Source organism: Emydura macquarii, unplaced genomic scaffold, assembly GCF_026122565.2.
Source record: "Emydura macquarii macquarii isolate MOO-44397 ecotype Brisbane River unplaced genomic scaffold, CSIRO-AGI_Emac_v2 contig_3080, whole genome shotgun sequence".
In the NCBI taxonomy this organism is placed as follows: domain Eukaryota; kingdom Metazoa; phylum Chordata; order Testudines; family Chelidae; genus Emydura; species Emydura macquarii.
In genome coordinates, this window is record NW_027133217.1 from 5,976,136 (window position 1) to 5,991,194 (window position 15,059).

General features: G+C 46.9%; 1 long non-coding RNA gene across 1 annotated transcript; it reads right to left on the minus strand.

The window, feature by feature from the left end:
• Positions 1-211: 211 nt before the first annotated feature.
• LOC137141556 (uncharacterized) lies at positions 212-14,613 on the minus strand. Its single transcript, XR_010916667.1, has 3 exons — positions 14,547-14,613; positions 617-758; positions 212-500 (listed from the first exon to the last, which is right to left on the minus strand). It is a non-coding gene; the product is annotated as an uncharacterized lncRNA (long non-coding RNA).
• Between the last annotated feature and the right edge of the window lie 446 nt (positions 14,614-15,059).

A 15,059-nucleotide genomic window follows, 5' to 3' on the forward strand; every position in this document is an offset into this window, starting at 1 on the left:
ATCAGGTCAGTTTTGTTTTTGCCTTTCTAGCATGTGGTAGGTAAAATTGCCCAATGAAAAGCCATTTCTCACTGAAACTGAAACTTGATTTGGTTTTTTGTTTTTTTAAATTGAAATGGGACATTTTGACAATTGAAAAAGAATCTCGAATGAGGAGCGTCATGAAAATTTGCGAACCATTTCAGTTCGGACAAATTGGCATTTTTCAACAAAAAAAAAAAAATGTTTTATCAGAAAATTCCTGACCAGCGCTAACACCAACAGGCAGTCTCCATGGGAGAGTTTACAAAGAGTGGAAGAATGGGCACCACACCTCTGTGAAATGGGGAGAATAGTCAGGCCCCGACACCCAGGTGTCTAGGATCCCCCCTTCCTGGGGGTCATGACCCCAAAAGGTAGGAAAGGGAGGAGATCACAAACTATCATCAGGATGTGGCAACCAGCTTGCCCTTCCCATCTTGCCGAGAGGCCCACCGTGGAAGAAGTTGAGAACCATGGCACTAGAGGGGGACAGAGGAAACAAGAGGAAAGAATAACATCCGGTGGATTGGTCTGAAGAAAATCAAGACAGGCAGCAACATTAGTGTCCATTAATGGAAGTCAGAAGACTAAATACCTTGGAGGATCTGAGCCAGAGAGATTTGTGCGAGATCACATAGGAAGCCAGGAAATGAACTCAGATCTGCCAATGCCATACCAAGCACATTATTCCACTCACACTCAAGGTTGTCTCTGTTCCATCATTTGCAAAGCCAGCTCTGCCAAGAGAAGAAGATGTCAAAACCATGAGAAAACAGAGACTCCATGTATTCTGCACTGAGGTACCCTGGAAGGAACGCAGAAGAAGGATTTCAACACGTGTTCTGTGAGAGGATTATTTTTCCCCACTTAAACTATCAGCTTTCCTGGCTATTGCAAGAAAATCCAAACTACAAAGCAAATCACACCAACTTTTGTGGGTTTCTTTGATTCCTATAAAGCATGAAGCTAGATGGGAGAGGGTCGTGAGCTGTGATTTCCTACAAAGGGGAAATACTTAAGAAAACCACTGGATACCGAAAAACAAAGTGGGGAAAAAGTGCAAGCCAGAAGGGATGGGGGACTCATGGAGCATGGGGGTGAAATGTGATCAATGAAGATTTCCTCCAAAGGGTCTCAAACACCCTTCCTTGGGAGCAGAAATCAAATTTTGAGGTGGACTTTGGCTTTCCATCAGCTCCCTCTGTGCAGCTCTTACTCAGATTTATCGCAGTTGGGAAACTGATTGGTGCCGATAAGAATTTAGCTCAGGAACAACTCATGCCTTGAGAAGGCTTATATGAAACATTTGCATTCCTCTGGGACTTTCCTCAGTAGCAATTGCAGGTGCTTTAGCACAGAGACTGTGTGTGGGCACCAAAAGCTTAGACACAGAGCTCAGGAGAGGTGAGTGTGGCCCAGTGGTTAGCACACTGGCCTGGGACCCAAGAAACCTGCCATTGATGTGCTGGGTGATCTTGGAACAAGTCACTTCCTCTTCGTATGTCTCTGCTTCCCCCTCACACCTAGAGCGACAATAAACTCTTTGGGCCAGGGACTGCTCCACCATTGCCAACTTTTGTTATTTTTATTGCAAGATTCACGCTATTGTGTATTTTTCTTAAAGTCCCAGCTCCTGGAGATGTGAATCTGAGAAAAGGCCAGCTTTCATTTAAGAAAAAAAGTGAAAATTTCATGTTTTTAGCCCTTGGCGGTAGAGAAACATTCAAAACCGATCATCTTAAATGGCAAAGAAGGAACCCAAAGTGTGTTTGTCTTTGTCACACATTTCATGACTGGTCAGGGCTTGACTTGTGATTTTTAAGCAGTGGAAGCTGGCAGTTGTGGTCTCACTAAGTGTCTGTAAAGCGCTGCACAATGGAGCTCTAATCTCTGCCAGTCCTGTAGGCACTGCCATAATACAAAGAAGTACCCTAGTGTCAGGGTCACAAGATCAGGCCATTCTGAAAACCTCTCAATTAATAGATTTCCTGTTAACATAATTGAGGCTGTTCATTTCATGGGGAACATGACCAAGGGAACTGCTACGGCGCTCCCAGAACATAGCAGTTCAGCCCTGTAATTTCAGGGTATCTGTACTGCAGGTTCAACAGCACATGGGGTGCAACAGTAGGATACAATGCTAGAGTTTGAGTACTCAACCTGGCTATCATGACCTCCCAGTGTGTGTGGGAGGGGTGGAGGGGGGGTCATAAACAGGTGTCGTGAGGTGACAGCTGCTCTACCCTTCCCATATGGCTAGAAGTTCCAGCAGGGAAGAGGTTGAGATCCACGGTACTAGAGGGACCCAGAGAGAGAACTAGAGAGATGAGAACAGCCACTGGAGGATTGTTCTGAAGAAAGCAGCGTTGGGTTTCCACGGGCACTTTCATGCCATGGTCATTGCTGCATGGAATGTCATAGCTGGCTGGGTTTGAGAGCACTGGCTCTGTGGTCTTCTCCATCAGTGGAGTATACTGCCTTCAGATCACTAATGCATTAGACACCTTCTCTCCTCCCCCCCCCGCGACCCCCAGGCAAGATCTCCCCTTTCCTAGAACCAGACCTGACTTCAATTGAAAGGGGTTTCTTTCTTCACGGCATTACCAGTGAAGGTACGATGCACTCGTACTTTGCTGCTGCTCTTTCATACAGCTCTTTGCACCAGGACTCCAGCGCGGAGGTACCATGCAGATGCTTGATCAGCCTGCAAGGGAACAGCTGGAGAGTCATTTCCACAGGTGGGGACTGCAGTGATTCTGTTTGTCTTCCTATACATTGCTGGGATAAAATCCAAGCTCTGGGAGACACGGTCATGCTGGTACAAAGGATTTTGCTTTGACGGTCAAAGCTAGCTAACTCAGAGTCTAACCAAAAAAAAGCCAAACCCCAAAGTTTGCCAGTAACTATAAATCAGCTCCGGTTCGTTTGTCACTTGGCCTTGGTTCACCTCAGCTTGCTCAGAATTCAGCTTGGAGGTCCCTGCAAACTCAGCCTATGTTTGTCTAAAGCTCAATCCAGGTTCACCCAAAACCATAAAAGTCAGACCCGATTTGCTCAAGTTCAGCCTCTTGCTCTCTTGAAATTCACTACGATTTCCATGGAAGGAAATCGGATCCCAGACGCAGCTCAGAACTGAGCCTCCAGCGTCATCTGCCACCAGCCAAGATAATGCAACACGTTGGGTTGTACTCATCTCAGGGGAGGTGGCAGAATTCTTTGCAAAGGGAAGTTGATTTAAATTCATGCACTGAAAAATTATGATTGCCTCCTTTGCGAGGAGTTTAGCATTTTCCCAAACCATTAGATGCTTTACAGTGGCATGAGCCTTTATTAAACCTGCGCTTTTGGCCAGGCTCTTCGAGTTATGGGTCCTTGCCAACCTCTTGAAACAGGGCTAGACTGCAGTGGTTCAAACAGGAAAATGAAGCCAGCTGAGTTCCATAAACACTCTCACAGACCCACAAATCTGTCACTGGCATTGTTATACACAGGCATTGTTATACACATTTTAGGATAGGCACAAAGTTTGAGACTTCCTGCTTTTGTTCCTTAAGAAAACGGAGGACTGTCACACGGCAGTGCTGCTGGGCCAAATAAAGCTGTTTGTGGAAACCCGCAAAGCACTATAATAATTCATACTTCTCAGATGTCTTTTGTGCAACAAGCATAAGAATCAGCAGCTGGAAATTAAAAACTAGACATTCAAAATTAGGGAAAAGGCACTTTTTTAAAAGAAAAAGCAAGGGTCATTTAGCCTCAGAACAAGTCAAGGACAATGGAGGATTCGCCGTCTCCTGAAGAGTTCAGATCAAGACTGGACGTTTTGCATGAAGAGATGCTTTAATCATGATGAAGTTCTATGGCCGAGGTTGTCAGCTTAAATGCTGTGATGGTCCTTCTGGGCTTTAAAGAGCTAGGCATCTCCAACTGCTATATTAACGTTAGCGAACGTGGCACCAAAGCACCCTTAGTATGTGTATCGTGGTAGCACTAGCTAAGATCAGGGCCTCACGGTGTTAAGTGCTCTGCATGCACAAAGCAAGGGACAGAAAGCTTGCACTTCAAATAGAGAAGATGTGGGAGGATTGGAAGTACCATCCGCATTGTATAGATGAGGGACTGAGGGACAGGCAGAGGTCATGACATGCCCAGGGACTTTGTTGGTGGTGGTTTGTTTGTACAGCACCTAGCACAATGGGGCCTTGGTCTATGACTGGAGCTCCTAGATGCTACAGTAGGACAAATAATGAATAATAAAGGTCACCAAGTATGTCTGGCAGAGCCAGGAACTGAAGGAAGGGTAGTCCTGGTGCAATACCTTAAATGCAAGGATTTCTCTCTCCCATGCAGGAGATACAAGACTGGGACAAAGAGGAATTGTTTACCTTCTATGGAGGGCGAGCAGACAGCAAGTGTGGAAAAATCAGGACGGAGTGGGGTGGGGGGAGTAACAGCTGCCTATACAAGATAAAGCCCTAATATCGGGACTGTCCCTATAAAAATCAGGTCATCTGGTCACCCTACTTCTATGGACACATGCTCTTAAGAGGGGCTGTCCTCACGCTACCATGTTTTTTACTACCATTGCACTGTGCAGACCTCATGTATTGCCATGGGACTCCAGTGGTTGCCAAATGGAGTTCAGACAGGCAGTCCCCCGAACTACCAAACAAGCAGTCCGTAGAGATCTAGCAACCCAGTCCTTTCTTTCCATTGGCAGAAGCCGTGCTCCGCAAAGTAGGTGCCGTCTTCAAACTGGGATCTGCTTTAGCCAATAATGGAGCTGATGGATCCCCGATCGAGGGATTGGGAAGGTGCGTCAGGAAGCTGAATGCACTTGCTGAGTAAGAGTTGGTGGTTTTCCATCCAGCAGCCGATTACATGGGCAGTAATTACTTCTGCAGCTACCCATGCTGCTGACGGCCTCAGCCGGAAGAGATCTGGTGATTTCCCCAAGACCCAAACAATGAGCAAGTAATCGTTGCCTACAGAGACCAAGAGGTCAAAGAAAGCAGGACCACAAGGTCTCTGCTTGCAAAAACAGAGCCTTGAGCATTGATAACCCACCAGATTACAGTGCTAAGCCTCCATGCACATCTGACAGGGAACGTCTTCTAAACAAGACAGCAGGTTTACTAGCACTTGGAAGTTATTCTAGAACGGTGGGAACTCATCTATTTCACTTCAGGGGGGGCCTTGGAAACAGATTGTTTATTTGAGCAAAAAAAAAAAAAAAAAAAACCAAACCGAACTTGTACAAGTTGGTTGGGTTGAAGCAGATTCAGAACTCTCAGCAAAAAAAAAAAATAAGTCAGTTGAAAGAAAGCTTCTGCCTGAAACTATAATCCAGCCCCTCGGCCATTGGAAACTCTGCCCTCATGCTACAACTCTGCTCTGGAACTCTGCCCCTTTCTCCCCACCCCTCCAGCCTGGGGGCTGGAACTCTGCCCTCCCCCCCCCCCTCCACCCACACCAGCCTCCAGAAGACGTGACAGAGGTCAGCGAGCCTGAACCGAGCTGTGGCGTTTCCAACCAAACACAAAGCCAGGCAAAGCTCCAAACCCCACAGTGGTCTCCTCAAATTGTCCGCAGCGCATTTCCTCCAGCTCGGTTTGTAACAGTGCCTGACGATGGTGCGAAACATCTGGAGCAAGACACCTCGTAACTAAAAGGCTGAGAAGAGCACGGTTTCCTCCGTGCGCTATTAAACTTGAACTTTTTGTTTTCTGAGGACGGGTGAGGATAGGAACATGGGATTTATCAGTCTGTGTCAGATCCCTGCAATCTGGTATTCTGCCTTCCACGGTAGCCAATACCTCAGGCTTCGACAGAGGGCAAAAAACCCTCTTAATGTACCAGATTCATTGTGCAACCCTATTGGTGGGGAAAACGCTTGCTGCCTTCCGAGGTGACCTGTTTATGCCTTAAAGCATGAAAGGCAATTACCCAGCAGCTTATCTGGTACCACATCAGAAACGGATGCTGCCTCAGTTTCCCTTCACACACAAGTAACCTGTTTTTCTAGCTACAGAGCAGGCCTCTCGCCTGTGGATAGCCTCGCCTGCCAACAGAGTGCTCCCCGCCTAAGGTAACGAAGGGTCCAAAGGAAACAATGAACAGACCGTTGCCCTTCCCAAACCAGTCCTCTCCCAGGATCTGCGCCATCCTCTCACCTGACGCAGGGAAGCGAAAGGCCTCTACCATCTGTGAGAGTCCTAGCTTCAGGACTTCTTGACATCTATGTTCCCACCCAGGCCTCATGCTCACGTTGTTTAAGCAACTTACTTCGCGCCTCTCCCGCCTCCATCCCCCCACGCTGGGGCATCCTTCCTTGACCTTGGACTTTCAGCTTCTGCTCACACCGCCACCGAGGTCCTTCTATGAAGGGGTCACGGCTGCTCTGTTCAATCGAAGTGTCATTCCCAAAGAGCTGAGCCTGTGCAGGGGAGCGTGTGCCGTCGTGCTGAGCAAAAGCTGCCACTTACAGCCAGTTACTTTACCCAGCATGCATTGCAGCTCAGCCTACAACTCCTTCAAGGAAAGACACCTCCCAGAACCCTGGTTTTCCAACTCGGAACAGGCCGGGCTGGACCCGTAGCCTCCCTTACACAGCCAGCAGTCTCAGTTACACCGGGGTTGGAAAAACTAAGAGCACAAAACGCAAACAAGCTCGGAAGTTCTTAATCTTCTTTGACATTCATCTGCACATTCTTCCTAGTACTTCCCGGTTTCCCTCAAGGCACTGAGAAGCTGTTAGGAGATTTCCAGCTTCATTCCTCAGGCAAAGGTTTAGCTTAATCTGGATTTTTTATGCCTTGCAGGCCTTCCAAACAAACAATCGGAGGTTTGCTGGTCACTGTTATGATTATATCTAGGAACTTGGAGAATTATACTTTAAGGAAGCGCTGATGACAGAACAGAATATGTGGAGGGCAGAAAAAACCTTCAGCGTTGCACTGTCTTGGCTCTTTCCCCTTACGCTCATGCACACACACACAAAAAAAAGTTGTTTTACTTCTAGGAAGAGTTATCTAGCAGTTAAAGCAAGAGGTAGGGTGTCAGTGTTTGTCCTGATTTCACTTGGTCAATGTCCCACAAAGAGTCAATAGCATAATGTCTTAGGGTACATCTACATGGCAAAAAAATATATATATATATATCACAGCAGCGAGTCTCGGAGCCCAGGTCAATGCACTGGGGTTCATGATACAGGGCTAAAATTAGCTGTCCAGATGTTCCTACTTGGGCTGGAGCCTGGGTTCTGAGACCAATCCCCTTAGTGGGTTTCACCACCTGGGTTCCAGCCTGAGTTGGGGAACATCCCCATAGCATGAGCTCTGCATGCCCCAGTCAGTTGGCCTGGGCTCTGAGACTTGCTGCTGCAGGGGCGCTTTTGCTGTTCAGACATACCCTTCGGCTCTCATTTTCAGAAGTGCTGGGCACCCACAACTCCATTGCTCAGCAGCTCTGAAAATTAAGCCTTCAACCACTCTGTGCTTGAGCGTCCCCTCCTGAAAGATGGGGGTCATGCGTGTTAGTCTTCTCACAAGGGTTTTGTGAGGCTTAATTAAGCCAAGTTACAGAAGTATGGGTTGGATGAATGGAATAGAAGGTGGATAGAAAACTGGCTGATCATCGGTCTCAAAGGGTAATGATCAATGGCTTGATGTCTACTTGGTGGGGTGCCCCAGAGGTCAGTCCTGGGGCTGGTTTGGTTCAACATCTTCATTAATGATCTGGAGGATGGGGTGGATTGCACCCTCAGCAAGTTCTCAAATGACACTAAGATGAGGGGAGTGGCAGATATACTGGACGGGAGGCATAGGATATAGAGTGACCAAGACAAATTGGAGGATTGAGCCAAAAGAAATCTGGTGAGGTCTAACAAGGACAAGTGCAGAGTCCTGCAGTTAGGATGGAAGATTGGGATCTAGGCCTGGAAGAAAGGTCAACCCCAGCAGAGTTGTGGGGATGCAGTGCAGAGGCTGGCAGGGGGACCCAGGCCCACCTTCTACACTGCATTCCAGCCCAGGGACCCTCTAGTCAACAGCCAGGATCTACATAGCCTCCTTCCTTGCAGCCGCTTCATAGAATCATAGCAAGGTCTGGCTGGAAGCGACCTCAAGAGGTCCTCAAGTCCAGGCTCCTGTGTTGAGGCAGGACCAAGTAAACCTAGACCATCCCGCACAGGGTTTTGTCCAGTGATGGGGACTCCATGACCTCCCTTGGAAGCCTATTCCAGAGCTTGACTACCCTTACAGTTAGCAAGATTTCCTGAAATCTAAACTAACTCTCCCTTATTGCCGATTAAGCCCTTTATGTCTTGCCCTACCCTGCCTTCTCAGGCTCTTTCCCCACAACTCTGCTGGGGTTGACCTTTCTTCCAGGCCTAGATCCCAGGGTTCTCCCCTCCCCTGGTTTTCCAGCCTCCTACCACCCAGCTCCGAGAGAGGGACTAGAGATTCTCCCACTGCACTCCTCTGCTACCAACAACTTCCTGTCTTTATCAGCCATGGGTATTTATAAATCCCTGGGCCTCCCTTCAGATTAACTGGCCTCTTCTGGGCCATCTTTGCCCCTTCAGGGCAGGTGTGGGGTGAACAGCCCACCACAGAGCTACTGCACTCTGAAGCACTGGTCACATGCAGTACGGCAATGCCTCGGTGTACAACGGACAGCGAGGACGGCAGGATAATACTTGGCAGTTATGCACCATTTCCCAGCCAATTCGTGAATTCATCCACACAGCAAAGCAGCCCTGTGGGACAGGTAAATAGGATCCCAGCCAGAGAAATTGAGACAGTGGTGAAGCGACAGGCCTAGAACTTGGATTGCCTGACTCCTAGGCCTGGACTGGAGCCCATTGGCCAAGCGCCAAGATATTTAGGTGCTTAACTCCCTTTGAAGTCAATGGGAGTTAGGCACTGAAATACCTTGAAGGAGCTGGGCCATTCTCTCTATTGCCACAGGTCCCTCCGGTCTAAAGATTTTCTGCCGCCACTCTCCTATCATTTTAGATTGGAATTTTCCATGTGGTATAAAGAGGAGGTAAATGCTTCAGTCGCATCAGAATTTCATGGGAGGTAGATGTCAAACTCCATTCAGCTCATTTGAAAAAAAAAAAACAAAAAACAACCTCAGCCCTCCCCATGTAGCTGTTTTGTTTTACAGGCACATTAGGAAATATTGGAGCACCCTAAATGGGAAGCAAAAACCACCATGAGAGCCAATTTAAAAAAAAAAAAAAAAAAAAAAAAAAAGAGAACTATATGATGGGAAATGACAAGCTGTCAAAGCCCTTTTCCCTGATGGAAGTGGATTTATTACATCACCCCTTTTGAATTCCTCTCCCCCTCTTATTTCTTTGTAAGCACATTCCATGGCCATGCTGAAGCTGGGTGATAAATGGAAACAATACACGGACAGCAGAGGACTCAGAAATACATGGGCAAAAATACAGATGCATTCAAAACGAATCAGATTTATTTTGGGCCATCATGGAAAAATAGCACAAAACATTTCACAATGTAGAGAAGGCAGTGCAGTCATATGGTCATAACAGTAACGCTTAGCTCTTATGAAGCTCTATTCAATCCATAGAGCTCTGCAAAGAAAGGCAAGTATCTTCATCTCCATTCTGCAGATGGGGAAACGGAGGCATAGCATAGGGACTAGTCGCCCCAAAAAAATAATAATCATATGGCATGGGCATAACCCCTTCTCTGCTCCCTGCAAAGACCATGGTTGGCTTCAACCAGATGGGAATTAGGCCAATGCCATGTCCTTTTGAAAAATGTCACCTTTAATGAGGATTAGTTTAAAAATTTATTGAAACTTCTTTTTCATTTGGGAGGAGAAGAAAAAAAATCAGTGTTACAACAACTAAAGTTTTTCCCAGAAAGGGCTTTTTTTTTGGGGGGGGGGGGGGGAGGGGGGGCGGGGGTTGGGGACAGACCGACGACAGAGTACACATTCTTCACATTTTCATTTCACACACACACACACACACACACACACACACACACACACACACCTACCTTAAAACCAAAAACTTTTCAGCTGAAAAATTATTTGGGGGGGGGGGGGGGTCTTTTGGTGGTTTCAGTTTCTTGACAAAAAGTCTAAATTTTCCACTGAATAATTTACACACACACACACACACACACACACACACACACACACACACACACACACACACAACGCCACTCCATGGTCAAAGAAGAGGTGGAAATATGCCATAGCCTTAGAGAAAGCCGGCCCTACATCTTACATGCTTCTGGGTGGTGTCCAGTGATTCCACCAATCTGATCCCGAGGATGGGGGAGATCTGATTTCTGAGGACTGGGCCAATTGTGAGGGGGAACCAAAGTGAGAGCTTCAGGAAGAAGAGTTAAATGGATAAAATGCTTCTGAGGATCTGGCCTTAGCCTTTATTATATGTATTGCACCTGGAGGTTCCAGCCAAGATCAGGGACCCGTTGTGCTAGGTGCTGTACATGCACACAGAGAGAGACAGTCCCCCACATGAAGTGCTTACCATCCAAATGGATAAGACGTCCCAGAGTGGGAGGGACACAGGCGCACAGTGGGATGAAGTGATTCGCCGGAGGTCCTGCGGCAAGTCAGTACCAGTCCAATACATCATACTTCCCAGCATGACAGAGACAGTGACAACCTTTCAATCAGGCCCATTTGGAGCTATGTAGCTATGTGATATTTATTTCAGACACGGCTATGTCAACTGAAATCAACACCACAGGCAGAAGCGGCAATTATGTTCCATTTTTGCCTGGTAAACGAGCTGCTTCATCGTTCTGAATAAGCCAGCGTAATGACTTGATCAGCTGCATTGTCTAAATAGCAGGCTAGATCTCAGCTGGTGAAAGCCAGCATCCTTCCACTGAGCTCATCTAAGCAACACTAATTTAAAACTAATGCAAAACTAATTTAAAATTTAAATTATTTGGGGGGGTGGGGGACACCAAGACAGAATGGGAGGCAGGACTGAGGTGCATTCGCAGAGCTGGGGAGTGTCCCAGATCCGATATAGCCAGGGTTGATGCAAGTCAGGAGTTAAAAATCACCAGTGCTGCTAGGTGAGGGGTAAGACGGCAGGAGCAGAGAGTGCTCCGAGTCAGGCATAAGTCGTACTGACAGATCCGTGGGTGGGAAGATTGCCCGAGATGCTCAGACATTCCAGCCTCTCACCCAGCTTTGCTCTTCCAGGTGTTGCTGACTCGGAGTCCTGTGATTTCATCATTAAGCCCTGCCTCCCACCGGCAGCCTGGAAAACAGGTGCAACAAATCCTGCTTTCATACGGAGCCTGGGGTTCCCTGCGTGGCGAGCCCATCGCAGGGTGCGCCCAAGGCAGGGCTGCCATGCCACTGGTTTCTATATTCAGGACCGGTAGTCAGGCGAGACATAGCAGGAGAGGCATTCCTCTGACCTCCTGGGGTTAGTAATGGAACTGGAAGTCCCATCAGAAGAGCCAGTGTCTCAAGATCCCCAGGACTTTCTGCTCCTGATTGGGTCAGCAACATCCTGAGAAGATCAGCTTCTCATAGCATTTGGGGAAATTTTGCTTTCAGCACCTGCTGCTATTTAACTGACTTAGACTCAAGGAAACAGCAGGTCTGTTTCTCTGTCTTTATGGTGTCCCCAAGACTCCCTGCTGATTGCTCAAGGACCAGGAACGACCCATTACAGCCCATAACAGCAGGGAATTAAGAATGTGAGAAGTATCAGAGAAGCATTCTGTGCAGAGAGAAGAAAGAGCTTTCGCCTGCCCCCATATAGCATCTGTAGCGAAATGCACCGTCATCTCCAAGACTGACACAATGTCAGATGAACAGCAAGAGAAAGTGTGTGTGAGACAGACACTTGATCACGTTCTCCCCAATGCCAGATACAGGAACATATGAATTGGACCTTGGATCTGATCCAAGGTCCATCTACTCCAATATCCAGTCTCTAACTGTAGCCAGGACCAGCCCTTTCAGAGGAAGGGGCAAGAAACCCCACATAAAATGTGTAATTATCTGCCTCCCGTAAAGGTCTCATCCTAACCCCAACAGAGATTGGCTTGAAGTTTTATATATCCCTTCCAAAAAAATGTTAAACTATAACTATGAATATTCTTCTTGAATTTCTCTTTGAATCTTGCTAGATTCTTAGTTTCAGTTACAGTCTGTGGCAATGAGTTCCACAGTCTAATTATGCACTATGTGAAAAAGTATTTCCTCTTATCTGCTTTGAATTGGTCACCTTTCAGTTTCATTAAACGCACTTTAGTTCTTGGGAGACCAGGAGAACAGAAGCTCCCACTCTACCTTCCCTGTACCATTCAGCATATGGAAAGGTAAAAGATCATTACAAATGTTCGTTTCACTAGGGGTTTCACAGCAAGTTAGCAAAGGACATAAGAATTGCTGTTTAAATGATGCTGGTGAAGTTATCTTTCAGAGCAGATGTTCTGGATCACATCCAGCTTTAATTTCATTTCCATGGACACAAAGAAAATATATCTAAATTTCATATTATAGAGATGGTAAAGGCCTGTCAGGTCATCTTGTCTCAGCCCTGAGGCACCTGTGCAGGATAGTACCTGCCGTAAATCAGGTAGTGCTTCATCCAGGTGAGTTTAAATGACCCAAGTCAGACAGTTTCCATAGCTTCCTTTGGGAGCGTGTTCTCAAGCCCACTAGATCTCACTGTGTCTCACATTCAAATCCAAATTTTCCTTTACTCATTTTCATCCCATTTAGGCCATCCTTAAATATTCCACATATTCCACACTGTGCACCTGCAACAAGTCATGGCATTGATGCACTTCTGGATCCACCTATGAACTACAGGCTCCCCACACTTACAGCCCCTTTGCACTGGTAGACTGCAGGCTAGCAGATCAGCTCAGCTTAGGATTTCCCCAGTGTGTGGGAGTTCCCAGAGGGCATAGCCACCTTCTCCACCATCACTCATTGTGATAGTTCTTGGGGGGTACCAAGGACTGAGAGTCACCTTGTTACCCACGGATACTGGCAAGAGGTGGCCTGTCCAGAGTGGCTGGGTATTAGCTCCCCTGTGATATCCAGCCCCTGGCACTGGCTATTCCTAGAAATCCCAGGTCCTTCACCCCCAAAAGTGCAGTGTACCCCAGTCTACTAGTTTTGCCTTAATCCACAGCTCCTGTTGAACATACAGCACTTGTATTAAAACAATAGATGGTTTAATTTAAGAAAGAACAGAGATTCCTCTAAAAACAAGAGGATGTGGTGGAAACAAATGGTGACAATAGAAAACAAAATAAAACACAAACTAGGGCCCACACTTAATAGTTACCTTTCCTATCTAGTAAATTAGGTTTTCCCACCAAAATTTAGTCCCTTGCAGAGCTGGCTAGCTTCACAGGAAGCAGGATCCAAACTTCCATGAAAACACCACCCACAGCACAAGATGTTTCCTCAGTGAATGGATACAGAGGGCCTCCTACTCTGTGTAGTATTTAAATGGTCTATTGTCTCTATTCATAGGCAGGCCGATTCCCAGTCTGTTGTAATGTTCCTTTTTACCTCCAACTAGTTTAGATTGTCTGCAGTGGTTGCTGAGTGTTTTCCATTGTTAGTCTTGGGCTGGAGCAAGGCTAGACAACTGAGCCTTGCATTACACCACCAGCTAACCAAGAAGGGGTGACAACTCCCTCCAACTTGAATGAGCAATCACAAAGTGATATCCCAAGACTTTTATGCCAAACCCATAAAGCATACTTTCAACATAAAATCGTAGATGATTGGAGGTCCCTTCCAAACCTAGTCTAACCCCCTGCTCAAAGCAGGACCAACCCCAACTAAATCATCCCAGCCAGGGCTTTGTCAAACCAGGCCTTAAAAACCTCTAAGGATGGAGGTTCCACCACCACGGTTACATTATTCCTTAAATTTTACTCGTACACACATCTCATAATGTATATGAGTCTTGATAAGTTAAGAGTTTTCTGTAGCTACCTTACATGTTACCCTTTATGGATAAATACCCTGCAAAACACGTGTTTGGTGTAGTCAGTATCAGGTCTGAGATGAGCATGCAAAGAACAGGGGACCCTTTGCCAAGAGATCTCTATATCACACATACCTTAGTCCCCAGCACTGGGAAACAGGATGTCACTGGAGTTCCTGTGTGCTTTGACATCCCCCAGCTAGAGAGCCAGGCCCTTGGGGTAATTTAAACCAGCATGCTTAGAAAAACCTAAGTCCAAAGTTTTGGAGTTTGTGAAAGCCACTTGCCTAAAATGGAAAGTGAGAGCAGGGGGTCTATGGAACAGCAATGAGATCCTGTATAAACAGTACCCCCATTCTGCAAGACAGGTGGTATTTAATGTTACAAGACTGTCACTCACAGAATCACATACACGGATCACATCTCATCTTCAAAGCACGAACTGGAGGAATGCACCTTGCTTCAAAACAAAGGGGACTTCAATTCCATTACAGAGGTCTTTCCAAACAGACTGTAACAGGGCAGCACCTACCTCTTGCAAGCAGCCCCTTCTGGTCAGGTGTGTCTGCACTCTCTCAGTTTGTGGTGACCCCAGTCAGTGATTTCTCAGGCAGTTTTCAGTAACAGCCCTCTAAACCCAGAGAGCAACTAACTACTGCTCTTGTCTCGTCTGCAGCTCCTTTTATATGGCCTTGCTGAGCTCTGATTGGCTGCTCCCTGCAGCCTCTTTCATTGGCTGCTTCCCTGCAACCACTCTAGGCTGCTTGAAGGACTTCTCCTCTTCTCTTTCCTGGGACGGGATGTGGCAGGACCTTGAGGCCTCCAGCAGGGGGCTTCTGAGCTTAGTCCACCCAATCACACAGACAGACACAAAAATATGTTGTTCTGCAAGGATATTGCCCACCTTGTGATCTGTGTTTATGTCAGATTCAGTGTCCCTTCTTTGGATGCAAATGGGTTGGAGATTTAAAGTTCTGCCAGGCAAATAGTTCTAGGAAGCAGCTGGCATGGTCATTATCACAAATGGTGTCATCTGTGCCCAGCT